General features: G+C 43.6%; 1 long non-coding RNA gene across 1 annotated transcript; it reads right to left on the bottom strand.

Annotated features, from left to right (window-relative positions):
* Nucleotides 1-15,388: 15,388 nt before the first annotated feature.
* Nucleotides 15,389-17,104, bottom strand: LOC132326983 (uncharacterized). Its single transcript, XR_009486405.1, has 2 exons — nt 16,017-17,104; nt 15,389-15,615 (listed from the first exon to the last, which is right to left on the bottom strand). It is a non-coding gene; the product is annotated as an uncharacterized LOC132326983 (long non-coding RNA).
* Nucleotides 17,105-21,154: the final 4,050 nt, after the last annotated feature.

Raw genomic sequence — 21,154 nt, 5'->3', positions numbered from 1 at the left:
ACCTGTCTAATAAACCATATCAACTCACTCACCTGACACGTCAGAACCAGAGAAATCCCGACGCGCCTCGGTCAGCGCCGGCGCGCAGGGCACGCTCGTCCCATCGCAGCACATCCAAACAAAACCTATTTCTGCTACTAACAAAGAACAAAGGCCCCACTACACTTCACCCCATTAAAAACTCACAGAAACCCAACTGGAAATAAATTTTAAAACCCCTCTATAACTAGCCCAAACCCCCCCATCCATTCCAACCCTAAACTTCCTCCCAAACCAGTAGCTCAGAAACCCAAAAAACTCAAACACACATTGAAAATGAAATAACTGCTAATAAAAACAAAAACCCATGAAAAAATAAACCAAACCGACTCACTGAACTCAAAACTGTGCAACTGACCCTAAACATTACTACAAAAAGCCCCCAAAGCTCCACCTTTATGCTAACTCACAAATAAGAACAAATAATCTATAAAAATTATCTTAAAAATTAAAAAAAAACTAATTAAAAGCATACAAATAAAAAATCTAAACTATTAAAATACTAAAAATACCACTACCCAAATTTTAAAAAATGTTGCCTATAAAAACCCACCATAAAAATGCCCCTGTCCCCAAAGATAAAACTAAACAAAACCCATCACACCAGAAATAAATCGGAACTTGGGAACGCTAAAACCGTAACACTCAAGAAGTACACCATATCCCTTCTGGTACACCAGCTACAAACAGCATAAAACAATACAATCAATTCTTAAAAACCACCTTTAAACCACGACCTTTTTAAGAAAACTTTCAACAATTTTAAAACGGCTTTTAACAAAAGCCATCTAATAAATTAACACCCAAAACTCCAGCAGCCGAGCTAGCCCTACCAAATCTCTCTGTTTATACATCCAATAAACAAAACCAAAATCCCAACAATATCCCAAGTCTATTCAAGAAACCTACTGAAATTAATCCTACTCAAATACAAACCAACCCATCCATAAAGTTAGCCTCACTCAAAAAGAAAACAATGACAGAGAGTTAATAATACCAAGAAATAAAGCCACACACCATACACCACCAACGAATATAATATTCAAGGAAAAAAAACACTTTTTTTTTTTTTTGTTTTTTTTTGTTTTTTTTTTTTTGGTTTTTTTTTGTTTTTTTTTTTTTGTTTTAAACTAACTTCTTTTATTAGCTAGAACAAAGGATTTTGCCAGGACTGTAACACTGTAACAACAACTTCTTCTCCTCCTTCCTCTTCTTCTGAAACGTCCCATCTCATTCCCAAATTCCTTACAACTTTTGAGTTTCAATCCAAGCAAAAAGCAAAACTCGTGCACGTGTGCGTCGGATGCTCCTGCCAGGTTCTCCATTGCACCCCACATCTTCTTACACGTTCAGTCTTCGTGCTGTCCTGCCGGGATGAGTTTCAGAGAAGGATTGGCACATGTGAAGAGAGGATTTCCCCTCCCTCCCTCCCTCCCTCCCCCCCCAGAGCCGGTTTCCTTAGCCCATTTCAATAAATTCCAAGCCTGCAATGATGCACACTCGTCCCAAGGCTCACAGCAAGCACGCAGGAGCTCAGGCTTACTTGCTTCCATGGCTCTGTGCCTGAGATAGCTGAGGAAATTTCCCGTGACCGACCCTCTGTTGCAATAAACTGGAATGCAAACTCGGCTCCATCTCAGAGCCTCAGTGGGAGGCAGGAGCACATCTGGCTGACCCACAAAAATCCTTTCTTGGGCGGCGGCACCGCGCTGGAAAGGGGAAACACGTGCTAGTGAACAGCAGCTCAGAAACCATTCTTGTCCAATGTTACCTGCTCTACTTGGCAGCTCACTAACACCAGTCTAATTTTATCACTGCAGGGAGAATTCTGTAGGAAAGTGTCTGATGAGCAGCGACAAGGGCTTCACTCCCTGCTACGCAGCCTGCAACACCCTTGAGAGAGCAGAGCAGCAAAATCACCAAACTCTTCTTGCCGTGGGGCAGGGTAGAAGATCACTGTGGGAGGCACATAAAAAGAGGGGAAATGCTCTATAAATGCACAGACATTTGATTTCAGAAGCCCAGAGATAAGGATGTTCTCTAGGAAGCCAGACGTGACATGATATTTCTAAGATTTTCTTCTTCATTGAAGGAAATCTATGTGTATATATACACACTTAGAAATGATTGCGTGAGGTTTTTTTTTTTTTTTTCTTTTGAAGCTCCAAGAATGATTTCCCATCTTGAGTCACTCAGGAAGAAATGGCCCCTGTGACTCAGGACAGAAGGGCTGCCTGCTCTTTTGATCATGACAGCTTTTGGGTGTACCCGGGAAGCAGGAGCAGCAGCCAGAGCTGAGGCTCAGCAGAGGCTGACCCCGGCCAGCCCCTTCCTCACTTCCCTGTGTCACAACCCTTCCAGGCAGAAGGACGCAAAGCAGGTTACGATTTCTCTCCTAGATATGTTTTTCGAAAATAATACTTCCAGGGGTGATCACAATGGGGGCACAGAAAAACACAAAGAATGAAAAGTACCGTGTTTGGTGTTTTATCAAACGGTGTGTCTTCCCTACCATGTCCGGAAGCTGGATCGATGCACCAAACTTTTCACTGCACCCTTGTCCTTGCTTCTGCGCCATCTTCACCAGCTGCTCTTGGGAAGTGCTTGTATTGCCCTGGAAAGGTGATCACCCTGCACGAAACTGGAGGCTGAGCTTTCGGCCTCTGGAGGAGGGAGCTGCGCCGTGGATCCCGTCCCGATGGCGATGGCGCTGCAGACGCCAGCACCCGCGGGAGGACTGGGGGGACTCCGAGCTCCACCTCTCTCTGCCCAGGCCCTGGGGAAGATGGGGGAGCTATTCTCCAGAAGCATCGCCCCTGCAATCATCACCTCCATCAACATTCTGAGAGCGCTTTTGGTTTTAACAAAGAGCAACCCTGATTTGCCATTTGCAGATCACAATGGGAATGAACCTGGAAGACAAAACACAAGATCAATTCACAGCTGGACGTTCAAATCTTTTTCTCCAAAACCCAATCAACGTGCAGCTTTTCCCTTAAGCTGAAGTAGGGACCAAAGTCATAGAATCGTTCAGGTCAGAAAGGACCTTCAGGCAGCGAAGATGAGCATTTAGGTGTGGCATGAAGCTTGGGGAGCACTGAAGAAGCTGTAAAAGTCAACTGATATTCTTTGGAAATTAAAAACAAAACGAAGTAATTAACTAACAAGGAATCCTCTGCGGAAACGACACACGGGACGGCCTGCGGGGGAGACGCCCGAAAGCCAAAGCTGCGCTTCAGTGGCATCTAAGGTGGGAGTTTTGCAGAGTGCCTGTACACAAGTTTGTTTTCACTGGGATCAGTGAGCAGTGGCCACCGCAGAGCAGGAGGTGCTGTGGCTCAGAAGACCTGGCTGTGAAAAGTACAGGTTATTGTCCCCAAGCACATGCCAGCGGTCTGGAAAAGGGTGATCCGGCTTGACACTGCCGGTGTGCTTGCTAAAGGGGGGGAGCGGCTCAGTCCTCGTCACTCACCTGATGCTCCCAGTCGGGGCGCAGTCGAACGGCACCACTTGGCCGGGCTTCACCTCCCTGGCTATTTTCTGTGCAGGGAACTGCAATGCCATTGCAACTTTTCTGTTCTCGCATCATTCTTCTAGAAAAAAAAAAACAATACGTTGAAGGGGAAACTGCCTTGTCACCGTCCCAAAATCCTTTATCGCTTGTGGTAACCCACGGCACACTCCCTGCCCGTGTTATCTTCACCTTAACTCTGTTTACAAGTGCCGTGAATAAACCCAAATCCAACTGAGGAAGCTCCTCTTTGCTCACATTTCAATTCAAGGCTGGAACGATCACCTTGCAAAGAACTTTCCTCTACCGGTGCTAGATGCAAAAGAAAAAAAGCCAACCCAGGAATGCCTGCCACACCGGAGTACACAAAGCTGCTGCTGCTGCTTCCAATGGCTTAGGCTGAGGGCTTCTCTGTTCTTCTTTTGCCCTTCTAACGGGAAGGACTGGCTTTGACTGTCTTTGAACTAGCTACAGATACGAAAGATTTAGTAAACAAGTATTCTTTATCCCATTTCTCTTAAGAGTGTGTCCTGACAGATGTCTTCTTCCTCCTGAGGTTTAGACCACTGTTTGATCTTTTTTTCTTTTCCCCCCGCTTTTTTCCCCCCCTTTATTCCCTGAAGCATTTCACACCATGATGGGCAAAGGCCCAGCAGGAATTAGACTGAACACTGGACACGGAGACAAAAGAAAAGGCTGGAAGTTACTCTTGTTCTCCAGGCTGGCACTGCCAGCTCCTGAGGGCTCAGTCAGGACAGTCAACATTTCTGAGAGTACCTGTACACAGGCGTGTGCAGACCTTGGGTCCTGCTGCGGCTCGCAGCTGCAGGCTCAGACACGCACGCCGAGCTCCTGGATCCTCCACGACAGAGCCGCCTCTCCCTGCTGATCCCGTGCTGTGCCTGCGGAGCAGGGAGGGAAGGAGAGGCACGCAGGGTAGCACAGTGGCAGTGCACAAGCTGCCAGGCCTCACCCATCGGACCTGCACCGAAGAGGAAATCTTACTTTTCAAAACTCTCCATCGTGCCATACAAAACACTGAATCCTTCCCAATCTGGAAGGGACAGCCTGGCATGATGCCCCTCAGGTCACATCTTACATAAAGGGTTCTTTCTTCTCCTGCACAATCCTCTATATTCTACTTTTACTTTTTATCTTTCTATAGATATAAAAATATCTACAGAAACTATCGATATTCACGAAGCGACCTTCAATCGTAACAGCCAGGCCTCCGCACGACTGCGCTTAACTCCTGCTCAGCTCAGGGCATCTCCCTGTTCCTCAGGCTCCAGAAACCACTGAAACTCCCCTGTTTTCCCCGGGGGGCTGCCTGCTGGCAGCCGCCCTCCTCTCTCCAACGCGGTCACCTGCCAGGCGGTAATATTGACATTGGTGTGACTATCGAGTCATTGGAGACTCATCCACGCTTAAATCAAATAAACCCCCTGCTTTTAAGCACTAAATTCCCTACCAAAGCAAGCGTTTTACTGACGCCTACACGGGCATACCGGGCAGCTTATTTTCATTCGGAAAAATAAAATAAGCTTCCCCAGTACAAAAGCCCCCTCCAGCAGCACAGGATGCACCCTGAGTACCTCGGCGAAGAGAGGCCACCACGCCAGTGCCCGTCAGCGGCCCCCCAAAACCCGCCCGCCCGCCCGCGGCGCTGCCGAGCCCACAGCCCGCCAGCCCCGCACCGGAACCACCGCGGAAAGCCCCGACGGGCCGGCGCCGCCACGGGGGCGCCGTGCGGGCAGCGCAGCGAACGGACCGCGAGCCTCGACTGCGCCCCCCCTTCGTGCCGCCATCTTGGGAAGGTCACCCGGCTCCCGGCCGAGCCTCTCCCGAGTCCCGGGACGGCGGCGGCTGCGGGTCCCCGGCAGAGAGAGGCGTCCGTGCCATTGCCTGTCGGCGCCCGCCCGCCACCCGCCCGCCAGCGGCGCCACTGACCCAGGGCCCGTGTGCCCGGCGCTGCATACCTCACGGAAAATCCCGCCGGGCCGGCGGGCAGGCAGTCTGGTATACAGACCGTGGTGCTCCTTTTTCCCGCCCTTTTGGCCGCCATCTTGGGAAGGTCAAGCGCGTCCCGGCCGAGCCGCCCCCCAGGGCGCGATCGCGCGCGGGCCTCGGCACGGACGCGTCCCGGCCGCTGCCCGTCCGGGGGGCGGGACCGCGCTCGGCTGCGGGCGGGGAAGGCGGGCAAAAAACCGGCTGCCATCCCCCAGAAAATCCTCTGAAATAAACGCCGAAAACCTGCCTCTTAGCCAACAGGAACGAAACAAGCGCCCTTTCTTTAAAACCATATTTAAATCCATTTTAGATTTAAATGTTTCATGTTTACATTCACATGCATCTTTATACCGGACATTGATGCGTTAGGTAATTTATGTAATATATTACATCTACTCCTATGGTTTGTATTTATTTATGTTTTGCGTTTTTATACATATCTGTCTATATCGATGGTATATTTCTTTCTTTAGATTTCTATTTATATAATATTTCTATTATTCAAAATAAAAACCCCGTCTCTAACAAAATAAATACAACCCCCCCTTATTTTAAACGCCATTGAAATATTTTTATTTCTACTTCCTATAATTATATTCACATATGATTCTTTCGTTTCTTTTGATGCATTATAATAGTGATTACATATAAGATATATAAAATTCTAAAAAAGTATTAGTATTTAAATTATTATTTCTATTATGTATCATATCTACTGCTACAACTAATTTTTTCTTATATTTTTAAATTTTATATATATCTGTATGTATTTATGATCTATTTCTATCCTTAGATTTCCACCTTTATATTATTTGTATCTCAAATTTTTACAATCAAAACTCTGCCTATTGACAAAAAAAAACCCGCTTTACTATTTTAAAATATTTTTATATTTATAATTTTCATATTTATATTTATAATTTGTTATATAGTATACGATAACATATTGATGTACTCTACTTATATATATCCAATACACATTTCCTATAATCTATTATCATAAGATATATACAGTATTACTTGTATTATGTATTGTATCGATTTTTATTATTCTGTATTTATAATTATCTTATATTGTTATATATGTCTGCATATATTTGTCATCCATTTCTATATTTATACTTTGATTGGGGCTTTGTTTCTATTTATAATCTAGATCTTTAGATATCTATAAACATATATAATACTCTGTATTAAAAATTATAATAGCTTATTGTAATATATAATGATTCATGTTACATGTTTCACTTTTATATATTCGGTCTATATTTAAATTTTAAGGGGTTTTATTCCCATTTTTATACATCTATTTGTTTTGTGTCATTATCGTTATAGTTATAATTTTACCTTTAAAATCCAATTCCTAAATAATAGGACAAAACAAACAGCATCAAATTCCCACCAATATCCTCCAAAAGCATCCAGATACCTCCACCAGCCAACCGACGGCCAGCAAAAAGCCACACAACGCTCTTTGCCGTGACAATTCTCATCACATCAGAAAAATGCAACGAATATAAAAGAAAACCCAATAGAAACGCACACAGCAAATCACAAAAACTACGAAGAAAAATTCAAACCACCTTACTAAACTCCAAACAGTGCCAATGACCCTGAACTTTACTAAAAAAAAATAAAAAAAAAAAAAAAAGAAAAAAAATTCTACCTCTACACTAAGTCAAAGAATAACCAATACTCTGTAAAAATAACTTTAAAAACCGAACTAATTAACGAAATAGAAAAAAATCTCAACCACTACAAAATAAGAAAATAACTACCCAAATAAAAAAACTACTTAAAAAGACCCACCCTATAAATACCCATGTTCCAAAAAAAAAAACCCTGATAAACAACAACCAAATATATCAAAGGCCAAAAAAAAAAAAAAAAAAAAAAAAGCACCACCAAAAAAACCCAACCAAAAACCCAACCGAAAACTTAAATTTAAATAAACTTAAATTTACAACAACAACAAAAGATTCCTAACTGAATCAACCCATAGTGCCTCCATCTATCAAAATAAAATGCTGCCTAGAAACGAACACAAAGCCTAAAGTGAAACGGAACCATAAACAATATCTCCCAAATGATCCGTCACAATAAAACATACGCTACAATCGAACAAACCAAATAAATGAAAGCCCTGTAAGACGATAAACACAAACGCAATTATCAATATCTTTAAAACCCCGCTGCTATTAACTACCTGACGCTACCTCAAGCCCACCAGAACAAACGCTACACACTCACGCTACTAAAAGCCACCACAACAGAATTAAACGCCTAACCTCTACTTCACGCTACGACCCATAAAAACCATCGCACACCTTTAGAAAACATCGCACACCCCGGCAAAAAAAAAAAAAAAAAAAAAAAAAAATCCGACAACAAAACTCCATTCAAAACAAACCTTTATCGTCACCACCTGAACCGAGATCCACAGCATTCAGGAAAAACACCCTATCCCTTAGCATCCAGCAACTGCAAACAGAACGAACCGATGCAATCGATTCCCAAAACCCGCCTCGAAACCACGACGTCCAAGAACTTTCAGCAATCGAAGCCCGCGCTGCCGGCACGGACGGAGCGCGGCTGCCGGCAGGACAGCGGCTCCTCCGGCGCGCAGGGGCGGCGCCGCCCCGGAGCCCCCCGCCCGCTCCCCCGGCCCGGCGGGGCCGGCACCGGGCCCAGGGGGCCCCGGCGGCGCCCGAGCCCCGCGCCCGGAGCGGGCAGAGCGGCCGGCACCGGCCGGGCCAGCGCAGGGCCCGGGCCGCCTCTCCCGCCCGCCGGCCCGGCACAGCCCCGCTCGGCTCCGGCACGGCTCGCACCGGCGCTGCCGCGGCAGCCCCGCCGCGCCAAATTCCCCGCCCGCCTCAGCGAGCGCCCGGGCGGTGCCGGGAGGGCTCCCGAGCGGGAACGTTCGGGGCCGGGTCACGGGCAGAAGAAGCGCCCTCGAATGCTGCGGCACGGCCCGATCGCAAGCCTGCGAACGCTGCGAGAGCTGGAGGTGCCCGCAACTGTACCCCGAAACTGACGCCGCGGGCGGGGCTCACCTCGCTTCAACAAGGGCGAATAAATGTGTGTTCTCCCCTTCAGTTTCCTCCCCTGTAATAACAGAAAATAAGGGGTTCTCCTCAAATGAAAGCCTTCAACTGATGGCAAAGAGGGATTTTGACCCCAATTCGAACCCTCGAGAAGGAGGGACAACAGGGCTGCCCCCTCAATTTAAACCTTAGGATGATGAAAATGGGGTGGCTGCCTTCAAATCAAACTCACAATACGACCACGATATTTTTCCAATTCCCCTTAAAACAGAACGCAGGGATTCCCTGTCGCCCCTGTGATACCCCTAACAGCCTGGAAAAGGCAGGTTTTCCTTCAATCAACACCCTTAAAACCGCAAGTGAAGGGGGATCCCCCCCCCGGTTCAAACACAGACAATAATAGAAGAGTAGCTGCTTCCCTCTCCTTAATTTCTTTTGTCCTCATAAGCTCCATTTTTGTTCCTGGGGAACCTGGGAGGGACTGGCAAGATGAAATTGAGAAGGGAAAGGACAAAAGTCCCCGCTCCGAGTCCACACGGGCTCACCTGTTCGGCTGCCGCTTCCCGGCACAAAGCTCTGTCTCTCGGCACCTCCTTTAAGCAACGCTCCGCGTATCCAAGCGCGCATCCTGGTGTTCCCCCAGAGCCCGTGAGAAGCTCTCACCGTCCTTCCACGAGACAGCCCCGGGAGCCCCGCTACTCAGCAGCAGCACCATGCAAAAGGGAGCTGAGGCAAACCCTCCCCCTAAAACAGACCCCGGCAGGAGCCGGCCCCTCCTCATCGTCACACTCACACCTGGGGCTGCTCCGAGCCCTCAATCATCGTCACACTCACACCTGGCGCTGGTGCCACTCTCCAACAGCGCCTCTCGGTGACCAGCGCAGAGCCCGCTTCTCACAGACCCAGAGCAAACAGAAATCTGCTACGGGTGTTGGCTTTTCTCATTCCGTCTGGTTCCACAACTAAAACGCGTTCGTGCGCTGATGGCATGGAGAGAAAGCTTTCCAGGGGAGAGAACTGTCATTCAGGTAGCACGCTTTGATACACCTTCAGAAAAAGCAGAATCAGCGCCAACTCCTAAGACCCCCGCTGAGGAACCCAGCCCTCCTTGGGACACCCAATGCACCTCGAAAAAGGAGGGGAGAAGTTCTCGTGCTGAACTCGGCACGGTTCGTCTAAACTCGGTCCTATTCGGTTCTTCGGCTCCACTCGGCTATTTCCGTCCACCCTCGGCTATTTTCGGTTCTTCGGCTGCATTTGGCTATTTCCGTCCACACTCGGCTATTTTCGGTTCTTCGGCTCCACTCGGCTATTTTCGGTTCTTCGGCTCCACTCGGCTATTGTCGGCTAACCTCGGGGGGCTGCAGTACCGCGCTCTGCCCACCAGGCGGCTAAAAAGCAAAAAAAAGTCAACAAAGAACAACCCAAGCCTTTCTTTTAAACAATATTTAAATATATTTTATTTTCAAATTTTTCATGTTTATACCCAAATTTCGATTTAGAATGTATATTGATGCCTAATGTTGATTTCTATATTTATAATTTTCTATTGATATATACATTTATATTCTATATTTAATCGATTCCTATTACTTAGATTTATTAATATATTTTACATATTGATTATATATTTCTGGTTAAGATTTTATAATTCTGTAACAATCATATGATTTCAAATAAAACCCCTGCCTCTACCCAAATAAAAGCCAAAAAGAACCCCTTTCTTTTAAACTTTATTTGATTTTTTTTAAATTACATTTTTCATATTTATACTCCCATGTACAGTTTAAATGTGTATTCATGTATAGTGTCATTTGTGTTCTATATTACATCTCTCCCTATTATATTTATTTCTATTTTATATTTCTCTATCTATATATTTATATCCTGATTATATATTTTTATATTTAGAAATAGACAAAAATAATATCTATATTCATATTATTTAAAACAAAACCCCTGCCTTTAGGCCAATAAAAACGAAAAAAAAAAAAAACCACAAAACACCAACCCTTTGTTGTAAAAAATATTTGAATTTTTTTTTTTTAGATTTATATTCCTTTCTATTTAAAATGTATATTGATGTACAACGTTTATTTGTACATTTATGTTTATCGTTTTCTATCGGTGTATAAATTTATATTCTATATTACATACATTCCTATTGTTTATATTTATTTATATATTTTTATACATATGTTTTTATCTTGATTATATATGCCTGGTTAAGTTTTTTACTTCTGTAACACTTCTATTATTTAAAAAAATAAACCTGCCTCGAACCAAATAAAAGCCGAGAAGAACCACTTTTTTTTAACTGTATTTAATTTTTTTTTTACTTATGGTTTTTATATTTAGACTCACATTTACATTTCAAATGTATATTAATGTATATATTAATTATTTCTGCTCTCTATTACTTCTCTTCCTATTATTTCTATTGATTTATACTTTATATCTACATTTATATCCTGATTATATAGTTCTATATTTAGAAATAGAAAACAATAATATCTATATTCATATTATTTAAAATAAAAGCCCTGCCTCTAACCAAATAAAAACGAAAAGAACCCTTTCTTTTAACCTATATTTACATATCTTTATATTTACATTTTTCATATTTATATACACATTCATACGAATGAATTATTTTGCCGCCTAATATTATTTATATTCTAAATGACACCTCTTCATATTACTTACATATATTCATATTTAAATTTAAATTTATCGTTTAGTTATAGGTGTATATCTTTATACATTTATTTTATCTTTCTCTATTTAGATATAGAAAATATTTCTAAAATATTTACATTATTTAAAATAAAACCCTTGCCTCTAACCAAATGAAAACCAGAAACACCCCTTTATTTACAACCTATTTAAAGATTTAAAAATAATTTTGTTCTGCCTAATTATATTTACATGTCCATTTATAATTTTTATTCGTTATATTTATAGATGTGATATATAGTCTAGAGAAAACCTTTTAATCTATCAGATATAGTATTTTTATAATAGGTATTTCTATAAGTTTAATTTATTTATATTAGATATTTACAGGTATCGGTATATATAGTATATATTTGTATAGTCGGATTTATATTTTTATATTATTTATATTTATAATCCTCTTCAAAAACTCCAGCCTATAACCTAATAAAAAGCAAAAAAGCCCCAATTTTTTTTAAACGACATTTAAATATTTTTCTGTTTACGATCCCTATTTCTATCTCTTTGTACAGATCTCTATCCCTCTAGCGCCCTTTTTGCGGTCGCTTCCAACGCCTGGGGATGGGCAGGGCGCTGGCTCGGGGGGGCTGCAGTACCGCTCTCTGTCCACAAGGCGGCAGACTTACCGGGAGGGGCGCGCTTCGATTTTCCCGCCCTTTATGCCGCCACCTTGAGAAGGTCAAGCGAGTCCGCGACATCCGCGACACTCCACTCCCAACATGGCGGCCAAACGAGGACCCCCCCCCCCACCGTGAGGCGTTTACGCAGATGCCTGTCAGAAACACGCCAAATTACAACCGTCCGCGACTCACCTGAGCTCACAGCCCGCGTCCGAGGCACTTGATACGCCACAAAAAATCCCGCCGTGGCCGCGCAGGCGTCAGGGTGCTGTGCAGGCAGTCCGGTTAGACCGACCGCGGGGCCTTCTTTTTCACCGCCATCTTGAGAAGGTCAGAGAAAGTCCGCGACATTCGCGACACGCCACTCTCAACATGGCGGCCGCGAGAAGCCCCAGCAGCAGAGAGAGGCGTTTACGCAGATGCCTGTCAGAAACCCGCCGAAAAGCGCCCGCCCACCGCGCCGCTGAGCCGACAGCCCGCGTCCGGGACACATGAAACGCCACAGAAAATCCTGCCGGGGCCGCCCTGGCGCCGGGGTGCCGTGCAGGCAGTTCGGTTAGACCGACCGCGGGTCTTCAACTTGCCCGCCCTTTTGGCCGCCACCTTGAGAAGGTCAAGCGGCTCCGCGACACCCGCCGCACGCCACTCCCAACATGGCGGCTGCGGGGACGCCTGCCCGTGCCGGGCTGCAGTACCGCGCTCTGCCCACAAGGCGGCAGCACCGCCGCGCGCCCCAGCCGGGGGCAGCCGCGCGCCTTGGGGCTGCGGGCAGGGAAGGCGGCGAGAGAGAACAGGGGCGGCCCCCGCCGAAAACTCCTCTGAAAGAAATGCCAAAAAATAAGCCGGAAGAAATTAAACCCTGCCTCTCACCCAATAAGAAACAAAAAGAAAAACACAAAACAAAAAAACCCCCAAAAACCAGCCCAAACCCGAACATTCCTTTAAAACAGTATCTATTTTACTTTTTATATTTTTTCATATTTATATTCACATTTATATCTATCATGTATATATTGGTGTATCATGTAATTTAACAATTTATACTTACAAATTTCTATTTAGATAGAAATTGAATTTCTAGATTTCATCTGTTCCCATTACTTAGGTTTATTTCTATGGTTTTATACATATTTTTATATACTGATTAGATATTTCGGGTTAAGATTTTTACTTCTGTAACACTTACATTATTTCTAATTAAACCCCTGCCTTTACCCAAATAAAAGCCAAAAAGAACCCCTTTCCTTTAAAATGTATTTCATTATTTTTTATTTTATTTTTCATATTTATACTCGTATATATCTTAATGTATGGTGTCATTTGTGTTCTATATTACACCTCTTCCTATTATTTATATATATTTCTAGCTTATATTTCTATATCTGTATTTTCATATCTTCTTTCTATATTTCGATATTTAGAAATATCAAACAATAATATCTATATTCATATTATTTAAAACAAAAACCCTGCCTCACACCAAATAAAAAGAAAAAACGACCTTTCTTTTAAATTATATTAACATATTTTATAGTAATATTTTTCGTATTTATTTTCCCATTTATATTTATAATTTCAATTGCCCTATAATGTTATTGATATTCTAGATTACATCTCTTCACATTACTTACACATATTTATATTTAGGTTTACATTTAGAGTTTCATTATAGTTACATATCTTTATATAATATATTTCTATATTTCGATTTACATTTCTATAATACTTGCCTTGTTTAAAATAAAGCCCCTGTCTCTAACCAAATAAAAACCAAAGACACCCCTTCGGTTAAACCGTATTTAAAAGTTTAAAAATAATTTCATTTTTCATCATTATATTCACATGTACATTTCTATTTTTTACTATATTTATAGATTATCTAGTATAGAGAATGCCTTGAAGAACAGACCTGTCTTTATACTATATATTTATATTACTTATATTTAGTTATATTAAATATTTATAGGTATCAGTAGATATATTATAGATTTGTATAGTTGGATTTATAGTTTTATATTATTTATATTTCTACTATTTATAAAAGAACCCAGCCTATAACCTAATAAAAACAAAAAAAAATCCCCAATTTCTTTTAAACTATAGTGAATATTTTTATATTTACAATCTCTACTTATATATATTTGTGTATATATATTAGACTCTATTTTCCATATATTATAGTATGTCACAATAACATACATTATATGATAGTTTTATATATTTATCTGTTTTCCATGTTTATGTTTACAGTTATAGTTTTAGATTTCCTTTCAAATTTATTTTTATTTCTATTTTGACCTGTCTAATAAACCATATCAACTCACTCACCTGACACGTCAGAACCAGAGAAATCCCGACGCGCCTCGGTCAGCGCCGGCGCGCAGGGCACGCTCGTCCCATCGCAGCACATCCAAACAAAACCTATTTCTGCTACTAACAAAGAACAAAGGCCCCACTACACTTCACCCCATTAAAAACTCACAGAAACCCAACTGGAAATAAATTTTAAAACCCCTCTATAACTAGCCCAAACCCCCCCATCCATTCCAATCCTAAACTTCCTCCCAAACCAGTAGCTCAGAAACCCAAAAAACTCAAACACACATTGAAAATGAAATAACTGCTAATAAAAACAAAAACCCATGAAAAAATAAATCAAACCGACTCACTGAACTCAAAACTGTGCAACTGACCCTAAACATTACTACAAAAAGCCCCCAAAGCTCCACCTTTATGCTAACTCACAAATAAGAACAAATAATCTATAAAAATTATCTTAAAAATTAAAAAAAAACTAATTAAAAGCATACAAATAAAAAATCTAAACTATTAAAATACTAAAAATACCACTACCCAAATTTTAAAAAATGTTGCCTATAAAAACCCACCATAAAAATGCCCCTGTCCCCAAAGATAAAACTAAACAAAACCCATCACACCAGAAATAAATCGGAACTTGGGAACGCTAAAACCGTAACACTCAAGAAGTACACCATATCCCTTCTGGTACACCAGCTACAAACAGCATAAAACAATACAATCAATTCTTAAAAACCACCTTTAAACCACGACCTTTTTAAGAAAACTTTCAACAATTTTAAAACGGCTTTTAACAAAAGCCATCTAATAAATTAACACCCAAAACTCCAGCAGCCGAGCTAGCCCTACCAAATCTCTCTGTTTATACATCCAATAAACAAAACCAAAATCCCAACAATATCCCAAGTCTATTCAAGAAACCTACTGAAATTAATCCTACTCAAATACAAACCAACCCATCCATAAAGTTAGCCTCACTCAAAAAGAAAACAATGACAGAGAGTTAAGAATACCAAGAAATAAAGCAACACACCATACACCACCAACGAATATAATATTCAAGGAAAAAAAAAAAACACTTTTTTTTTTTTTTTTTTTTTTTTTTAAACTAACTTCTTTTATTAGCTAGAACAAAGGATTTTGCCAGGACTGTAACAACAACTTCTTCTCCTCCTTCCTCTTCTTCTGAAACGTCCCATCTCATTCCCAAATTCCTTACAACTTTTGAGTTTCAATCCAAGCAAAAAGCAAAACTCGTGCACGTGTGCGTCGGATGCTCCTGCCAGGTTCTCCATTGCACCCCACATCTTCTTACACGTTCAGTCTTCGTGCTGTCCTGCCGGGATGAGTTTCAGAGAAGGATTGGCACATGTGAAGAGAGGATTTCCCCTCCCTCCCTCCCTCCCTCCCCCCCCAGAGCCGGTTTCCTTAGCACATTTCAATAAATTCCAAGCCTGCAATGATGCACACTCGTCCCAAGGCTCACAGCAAGCACGCAGGAGCTCAGGCTTACTTGCTTCCATGGCTCTGTGCCTGAGATAGCTGAGGAAATTTCCCGTGACCCTCTGCTGCAATAAATTGGAATGCAAACTCGGCTCCATCTCAGAGCCTCAGTGGGAGGCAGGAGCACATCTGGCTGACCCACAAAAATCCTTTCTTGGGCGGCGGCACCGCGCTGGAAAGGGGAAACACGTGCTAGTGAACAGCAGCTCAGAAACCATTCTTGTCCAATGTTACCTGCTCTACTTGGCAGCTCACTAACACCAGTCTAATTTTATCACTGCAGGGAGAATTCTGTAGGAAAGTGTCTGATGAGCAGCGACAAGGGCTTCACTCCCTGCTACGCAGCCTGCAACACCCTTGAGAGAGCAGAGCAGCAAAATCACCAAACTCTTCTTGCCGTGGGGCAGGGTAGAAGATCACTGTGGGAGGCACATAAAAAGAGGGGAAATGCTCTATAAATGCACAGACATTTGATTTCAGAAGCCCAGAGATAAGGATGTTCTCTAGGAAGCCAGACGTGACATGATATTTCTAAGATTTTCTTCTTCATTGAAGGAAATCTATGTGTATATATACACACTTAGAAATGATTGCGTGAGGTTTTTTTTTTTTTTTTTCTTTTGAAGCTCCAAGAATGATTTCCCATCTTGAGTCACTCAGGAAGAAATGGCCCCTGTGACTCAGGACAGAAGGGCTGCCTGCTCTTTTGATCATGACAGCTTTTGGCTGTACCCGGGAAGCAGGAGCAGCAGCCAGAGCTGAGGCTCAGCAGAGGCTGACCCCGGCCAGCCCCTTCCTCACTTCCCTGTGTCACAACCCTTCCAGGCAGAAGGACGCAAAGCAGGTTACGATTTCTCTCCTAGATATGTTTTTCGAAAATAATACTTCCAGGGGTGATCACAATGGGGGCACAGAAAAACACAAAGAATGAAAAGTACCGTGTTTGGTGTTTTATCAAACGGTGTGTCTTCCCTACCATGTCCGGAAGCTGGATCGATGCACCAAACTTTTCACTGCACCCTTGTCCTTGCTTCTGCGCCATCCTCACCAGCTGCTCTTGGGAAGTGCTTGTATTGCCCTGGAAAGGTGATCACCCTGCACGAAACTGGAGGCTGAGCTTTCGGCCTCTGGAGGAGGGAGCTGCGCCGTGGATCCCGTCCCGATGGCGCTGCAGACGCCGACACCCGCGGGAGGACTGGGGGGACTCCGAGCTCCACCTCTCTCTGCCCAGGCCCTGGGGAAGATGGGGGAGCTATTCTCCAGAAGCATCGCCCCTGCAATCATCACCTCCATCAACATTCTGAGAGCGCTTTTGGTTTTAACAAAGAGCAACCCTGATTTGCCATTTGCAGATCACAATGGGAATGAACCTGGAAGACAAAACACAAGATCAATTCACAGCTGGACGTTCAAATCTTTTTCTCCAAAACCCAATCAACGTGCAGCTTTTCCCTTAAGCTGAAGTACGGACCAAAGTCATAGAATCGTTCAGGTCAGAAAGGACCTTCAGGCAGCGAAGATGAGCATTTAGGTGTGGCATGAAGCTTGGGGAGCACTGAAGAAGCTGTAAAAGTCAACTGATATTCTTTGGAAATTAAAAACAAAACGAAGTAATTAACTAACAAGGAATCCTCTGCGGAAACGACACACGGGACGGCCTGCGGGGGAGACGCCCAAAAGCCAAAGCTGCGCTTCAGTGGCATCTAAGGTGGGAGTTTTGCAGAGTGCCTGTACACAAGTTTGTTTTCACTGGGATCAGTGAGCAGTGGCCACCGCAGAGCAGGAGGTGCTGTGGCTCAGAAGACCTGGCTGTGAAAAGTACAGGTTATTGTCCCCAAGCACATGCCAGCGGTCTGGAAAAGGGTGATCCGGCTTGACACTGCCGGTGTGCTTGCTAAAGGGGGGGAGCGGCTCAGTCCTCGTCACTCACCTGATGCTCCCAGTCGGGGCGCAGTCGAACGGCACCACTTGGCCGGGCTTCACCTCCCTGGCTATTTTCTGTGCAGGGAACTGCAATGCCATTGCAACTTTTCTGTTCTCGCATCATTCTTCTAGAAAAAAAAAAACAATACGTTGAAGGGGAAACTGCCTTGTCACCGTCCCAAAATCCTTTATCGCTTGTGGTAACCCACGGCACACTCCCTGCCCGTGTTATCTTCACCTTAACTCTGTTTACAAGTGCCATGAATAAACCCAAATCCAACTGAGGAAGCTCCTCTTTGCTCACATTTCAATTCAAGGCTGGAACGATCACCTTGCAAAGAACTTTCCTCTACCGGTGCTAGATGCAAAAGAAAAAAAGCCAACCCAGGAATGCCTGCCACACCGGAGTACACAAAGCTGCTGCTGCTGCTTCCAATGGCTTAGGCTGAGGGCTTCTCTGTTCTTCTTTTGCCCTTCTAACGGGAAGGACTGGCTTTGACTGTCTTTGAACTAGCTACAGATACGAAAGATTTAGTAAACAAGTATTCTTTATCCCATTTCTCTTAAGAGTGTGTCCTGACAGATGTCTTCTTCCTCCTGAGGTTTAGACCACTGTTTGATCTTTTTTTCTTTTCCCCCCGCTTTTTTCCCCCCCTTTATTCCCTGAAGCATTTCACACCATGATGGGCAAAGGCCCAGCAGGAATTAGACTGAACACTGGACACGGAGACAAAAGAAAAGGCTGGAAGTTACTCTTGTTCTCCAGGCTGGCACTGCCAGCTCCTGAGGGCTCAGTCAGGACAGTCAACATTTCTGAGAGTACCTGTACACAGGCGTGTGCAGACCTTGGGTCCTGCTGCGGCTCGCAGCTGCAGGCTCAGACACGCACGCCGAGCTCCTGGATCCTCCACGACAGAGCCAGAGCCGCCTCTCCCTGCTGATCCCGTGCTGTGCCTGCGGAGCAGGGAGGGAAGGAGAGGCACGCAGGGTAGCACAGTGGCAGTGCACAAGCTGCCAGGCCTCACCCATCGGACCTGCACCGAAGAGGAAATCTTACTTTTCAAAACTCTCCATCGTGCCATACAAAACACTGAATCCTTCCCAGTCTGGAAGGGACAGCCTGGCATGATGCCCCTCAGGTCACATCTTACATAAAGGGTTCTTCTTCTCCTGCACAATGCTCTATAGTCTACTTTTACTTTTTATCTTTCTATAGATATAAAAATACCTACAGAAACTATCGATATTCACCAAGCGACCTTCAATCGCAACAGCCAGGCCTCCGCATGACTGCGCTTAACTCCTGCTCAGCTCAGGGCATCTCCCTGTTCCTCAGGCTCCAGAAACCACTGAAACTCCCCTGTTTTCCCCGGGGGGCTGCCTGCTGGCAGCCGCCCTCCTCTCTCCAACGCGGTCACCTGCCAGGCTGTAATATTGACATTGGTGTGACTATCGAGTCATTGGAGACTCATCCACGCTTAAATCAAATAAACCCCCTACTTTTAAGTACTAAATTCCCTACCAAAGCACGCGTTTTACTGACGCCTACACGGGCATACCGGGCAGCTTATTTTCATTCGGAAAAATAAAATAAGCTTCCCCAGTACAAAAGCCCCCTCCAGCAGCACAGGATGCACCCTGAGTACCTCGGCGAAGAGAGGCCACCACGCCAGTGCCCGTCAGCGGCCCCCCAAAACCCGCCCGCCCGCCCGCGGCGCTGCCGAGCCCACAGCCCGCCAGCCCCGCACCGGAACCACCGCGGAAAGCCCCGACGGGCCGGCGCCGCCACGGGGGCGCCGTGCGGGCAGCGCAGCGAACGGACCGCGAGCCTCGACTGCGCCCCCCCTTCGTGCCGCCATCTTGGGAAGGTCACCCGGCTCCCGGCCGAGCCTCTCCCGAGTCCCGGGACGGCGGCGGCTGCGGGTCCCCGGCAGAGAGAGGCGTCCGTGCCATTGCCTGTCGGCGCCCGCCCGCCACCCGCCCGCCAGCGGCGCCACTGACCCACGGCCCGCGTGCCCGGCGCTGCATACCGCACGGAAAATCCCGCCGGGCCGGCGGGCAGGCAGTCTGGTATACAGACCGCGGTGCTCCTTTTTCCCGCCCTTTTGGCCGCCATCTTGGGAAGGTCAAGCGCGTCCCGGCCGAGCCGCCCCCCCAGGGCGCGATCGCGCGCGGGCCTCGGCACGGACGCGTCCCGGCCGCTGCCCGTCCGGGGGGCGGGACCGCGCTCGGCTGCGGGCGGGGAAGGCGGGCAAAAAACCGGCTGCCAACCCCCGGAAAATCCTCTGAAATAAACGCCGAAAACCTGCCTCTTACCCAACAGGAACGAAACAAGCGCCCTTTCTTTAAAACCATATTTAAATCTATTTTAGATTTAAATGTTTCATGTTTACATTCACATGCATCTTTATACCGGACATTGATGCGTTAGGTAATTTGTATAATATATTACATCTACTCCTATGGTTTGTATTTATTTATGTTTTGCGTTTTTATACATATCTGTCTATATCGATGGTATATTTCTTTCTTTAGATTTCTATTTATATAATACTTCTATTATTCAAAATAAAAACCCTGTCTCTAACAAAATAAATACAACCCCCCCTTATTTTAAACGCCATTGAAGTATTTTTATTTCTACTTCCTAAAATTATATTCACATATGATTCTTTCGTTTCTTTTGATGCATTATAATAGTGATTACATATAAGATATATAAAATTCTAAAAAAGTATTTAAATTATTATTTCTATTATGTATCATATCTACTGCTACAACTAATTTTTTCTTATATTTTTAAATTTTATATATATCTGTATGTATTTATGATCTATTTCTATCCTTAGATTGCCACCTTTATATTATTTGTATCTAAAATTTTTACAATCAAAACTCTGCCTATTGACAAAAAAAAACCCGCTTTACTATTTAAAAATATTTTTATATTTATAATTTTCATATTTATATTTATAATTTGTTATATAGTATACGATAACATATTGATGTACTCTACTTATATATATCCAATACACATTTCCTATAATATATTATCATAAGATATATACAGTATTACTTGTATTATGTATTGTATCGATTTTTATTATTCTGTATTTATAATTATCTTATATTGTTATATATGTCTGCATATATTTGTCATCCATTTCTATATTTATATTTTGATTGGGGCTTTGTTTCTATTTATAATCTAGATCTTTAGATATCTATAAACATATGTAATACTCTGTATTAAAAATTATAATAGCTTATTGTAATATATAATGATTCATGTTACATGTTTCACTTTTATATATTCGGTCTATATTTAAATTTTAAGGGGTTTTATTCCCATTTTTATACATCTATTTGTTTTGTTTCATTATCGTTATAGTTATAATTTTACATTTAAAATCCAATTCCTAAATAATAGGACAAAACAAACAGCATCA

Source organism: Haemorhous mexicanus, chromosome 4 (assembly GCF_027477595.1).
Source record: "Haemorhous mexicanus isolate bHaeMex1 chromosome 4, bHaeMex1.pri, whole genome shotgun sequence".
Lineage (NCBI taxonomy): Eukaryota > Metazoa > Chordata > Aves > Passeriformes > Fringillidae > Haemorhous > Haemorhous mexicanus.
Note: the sequence above shows the minus strand (reverse complement) of the source record. Positions and strands in the feature narration are given on the sequence as shown.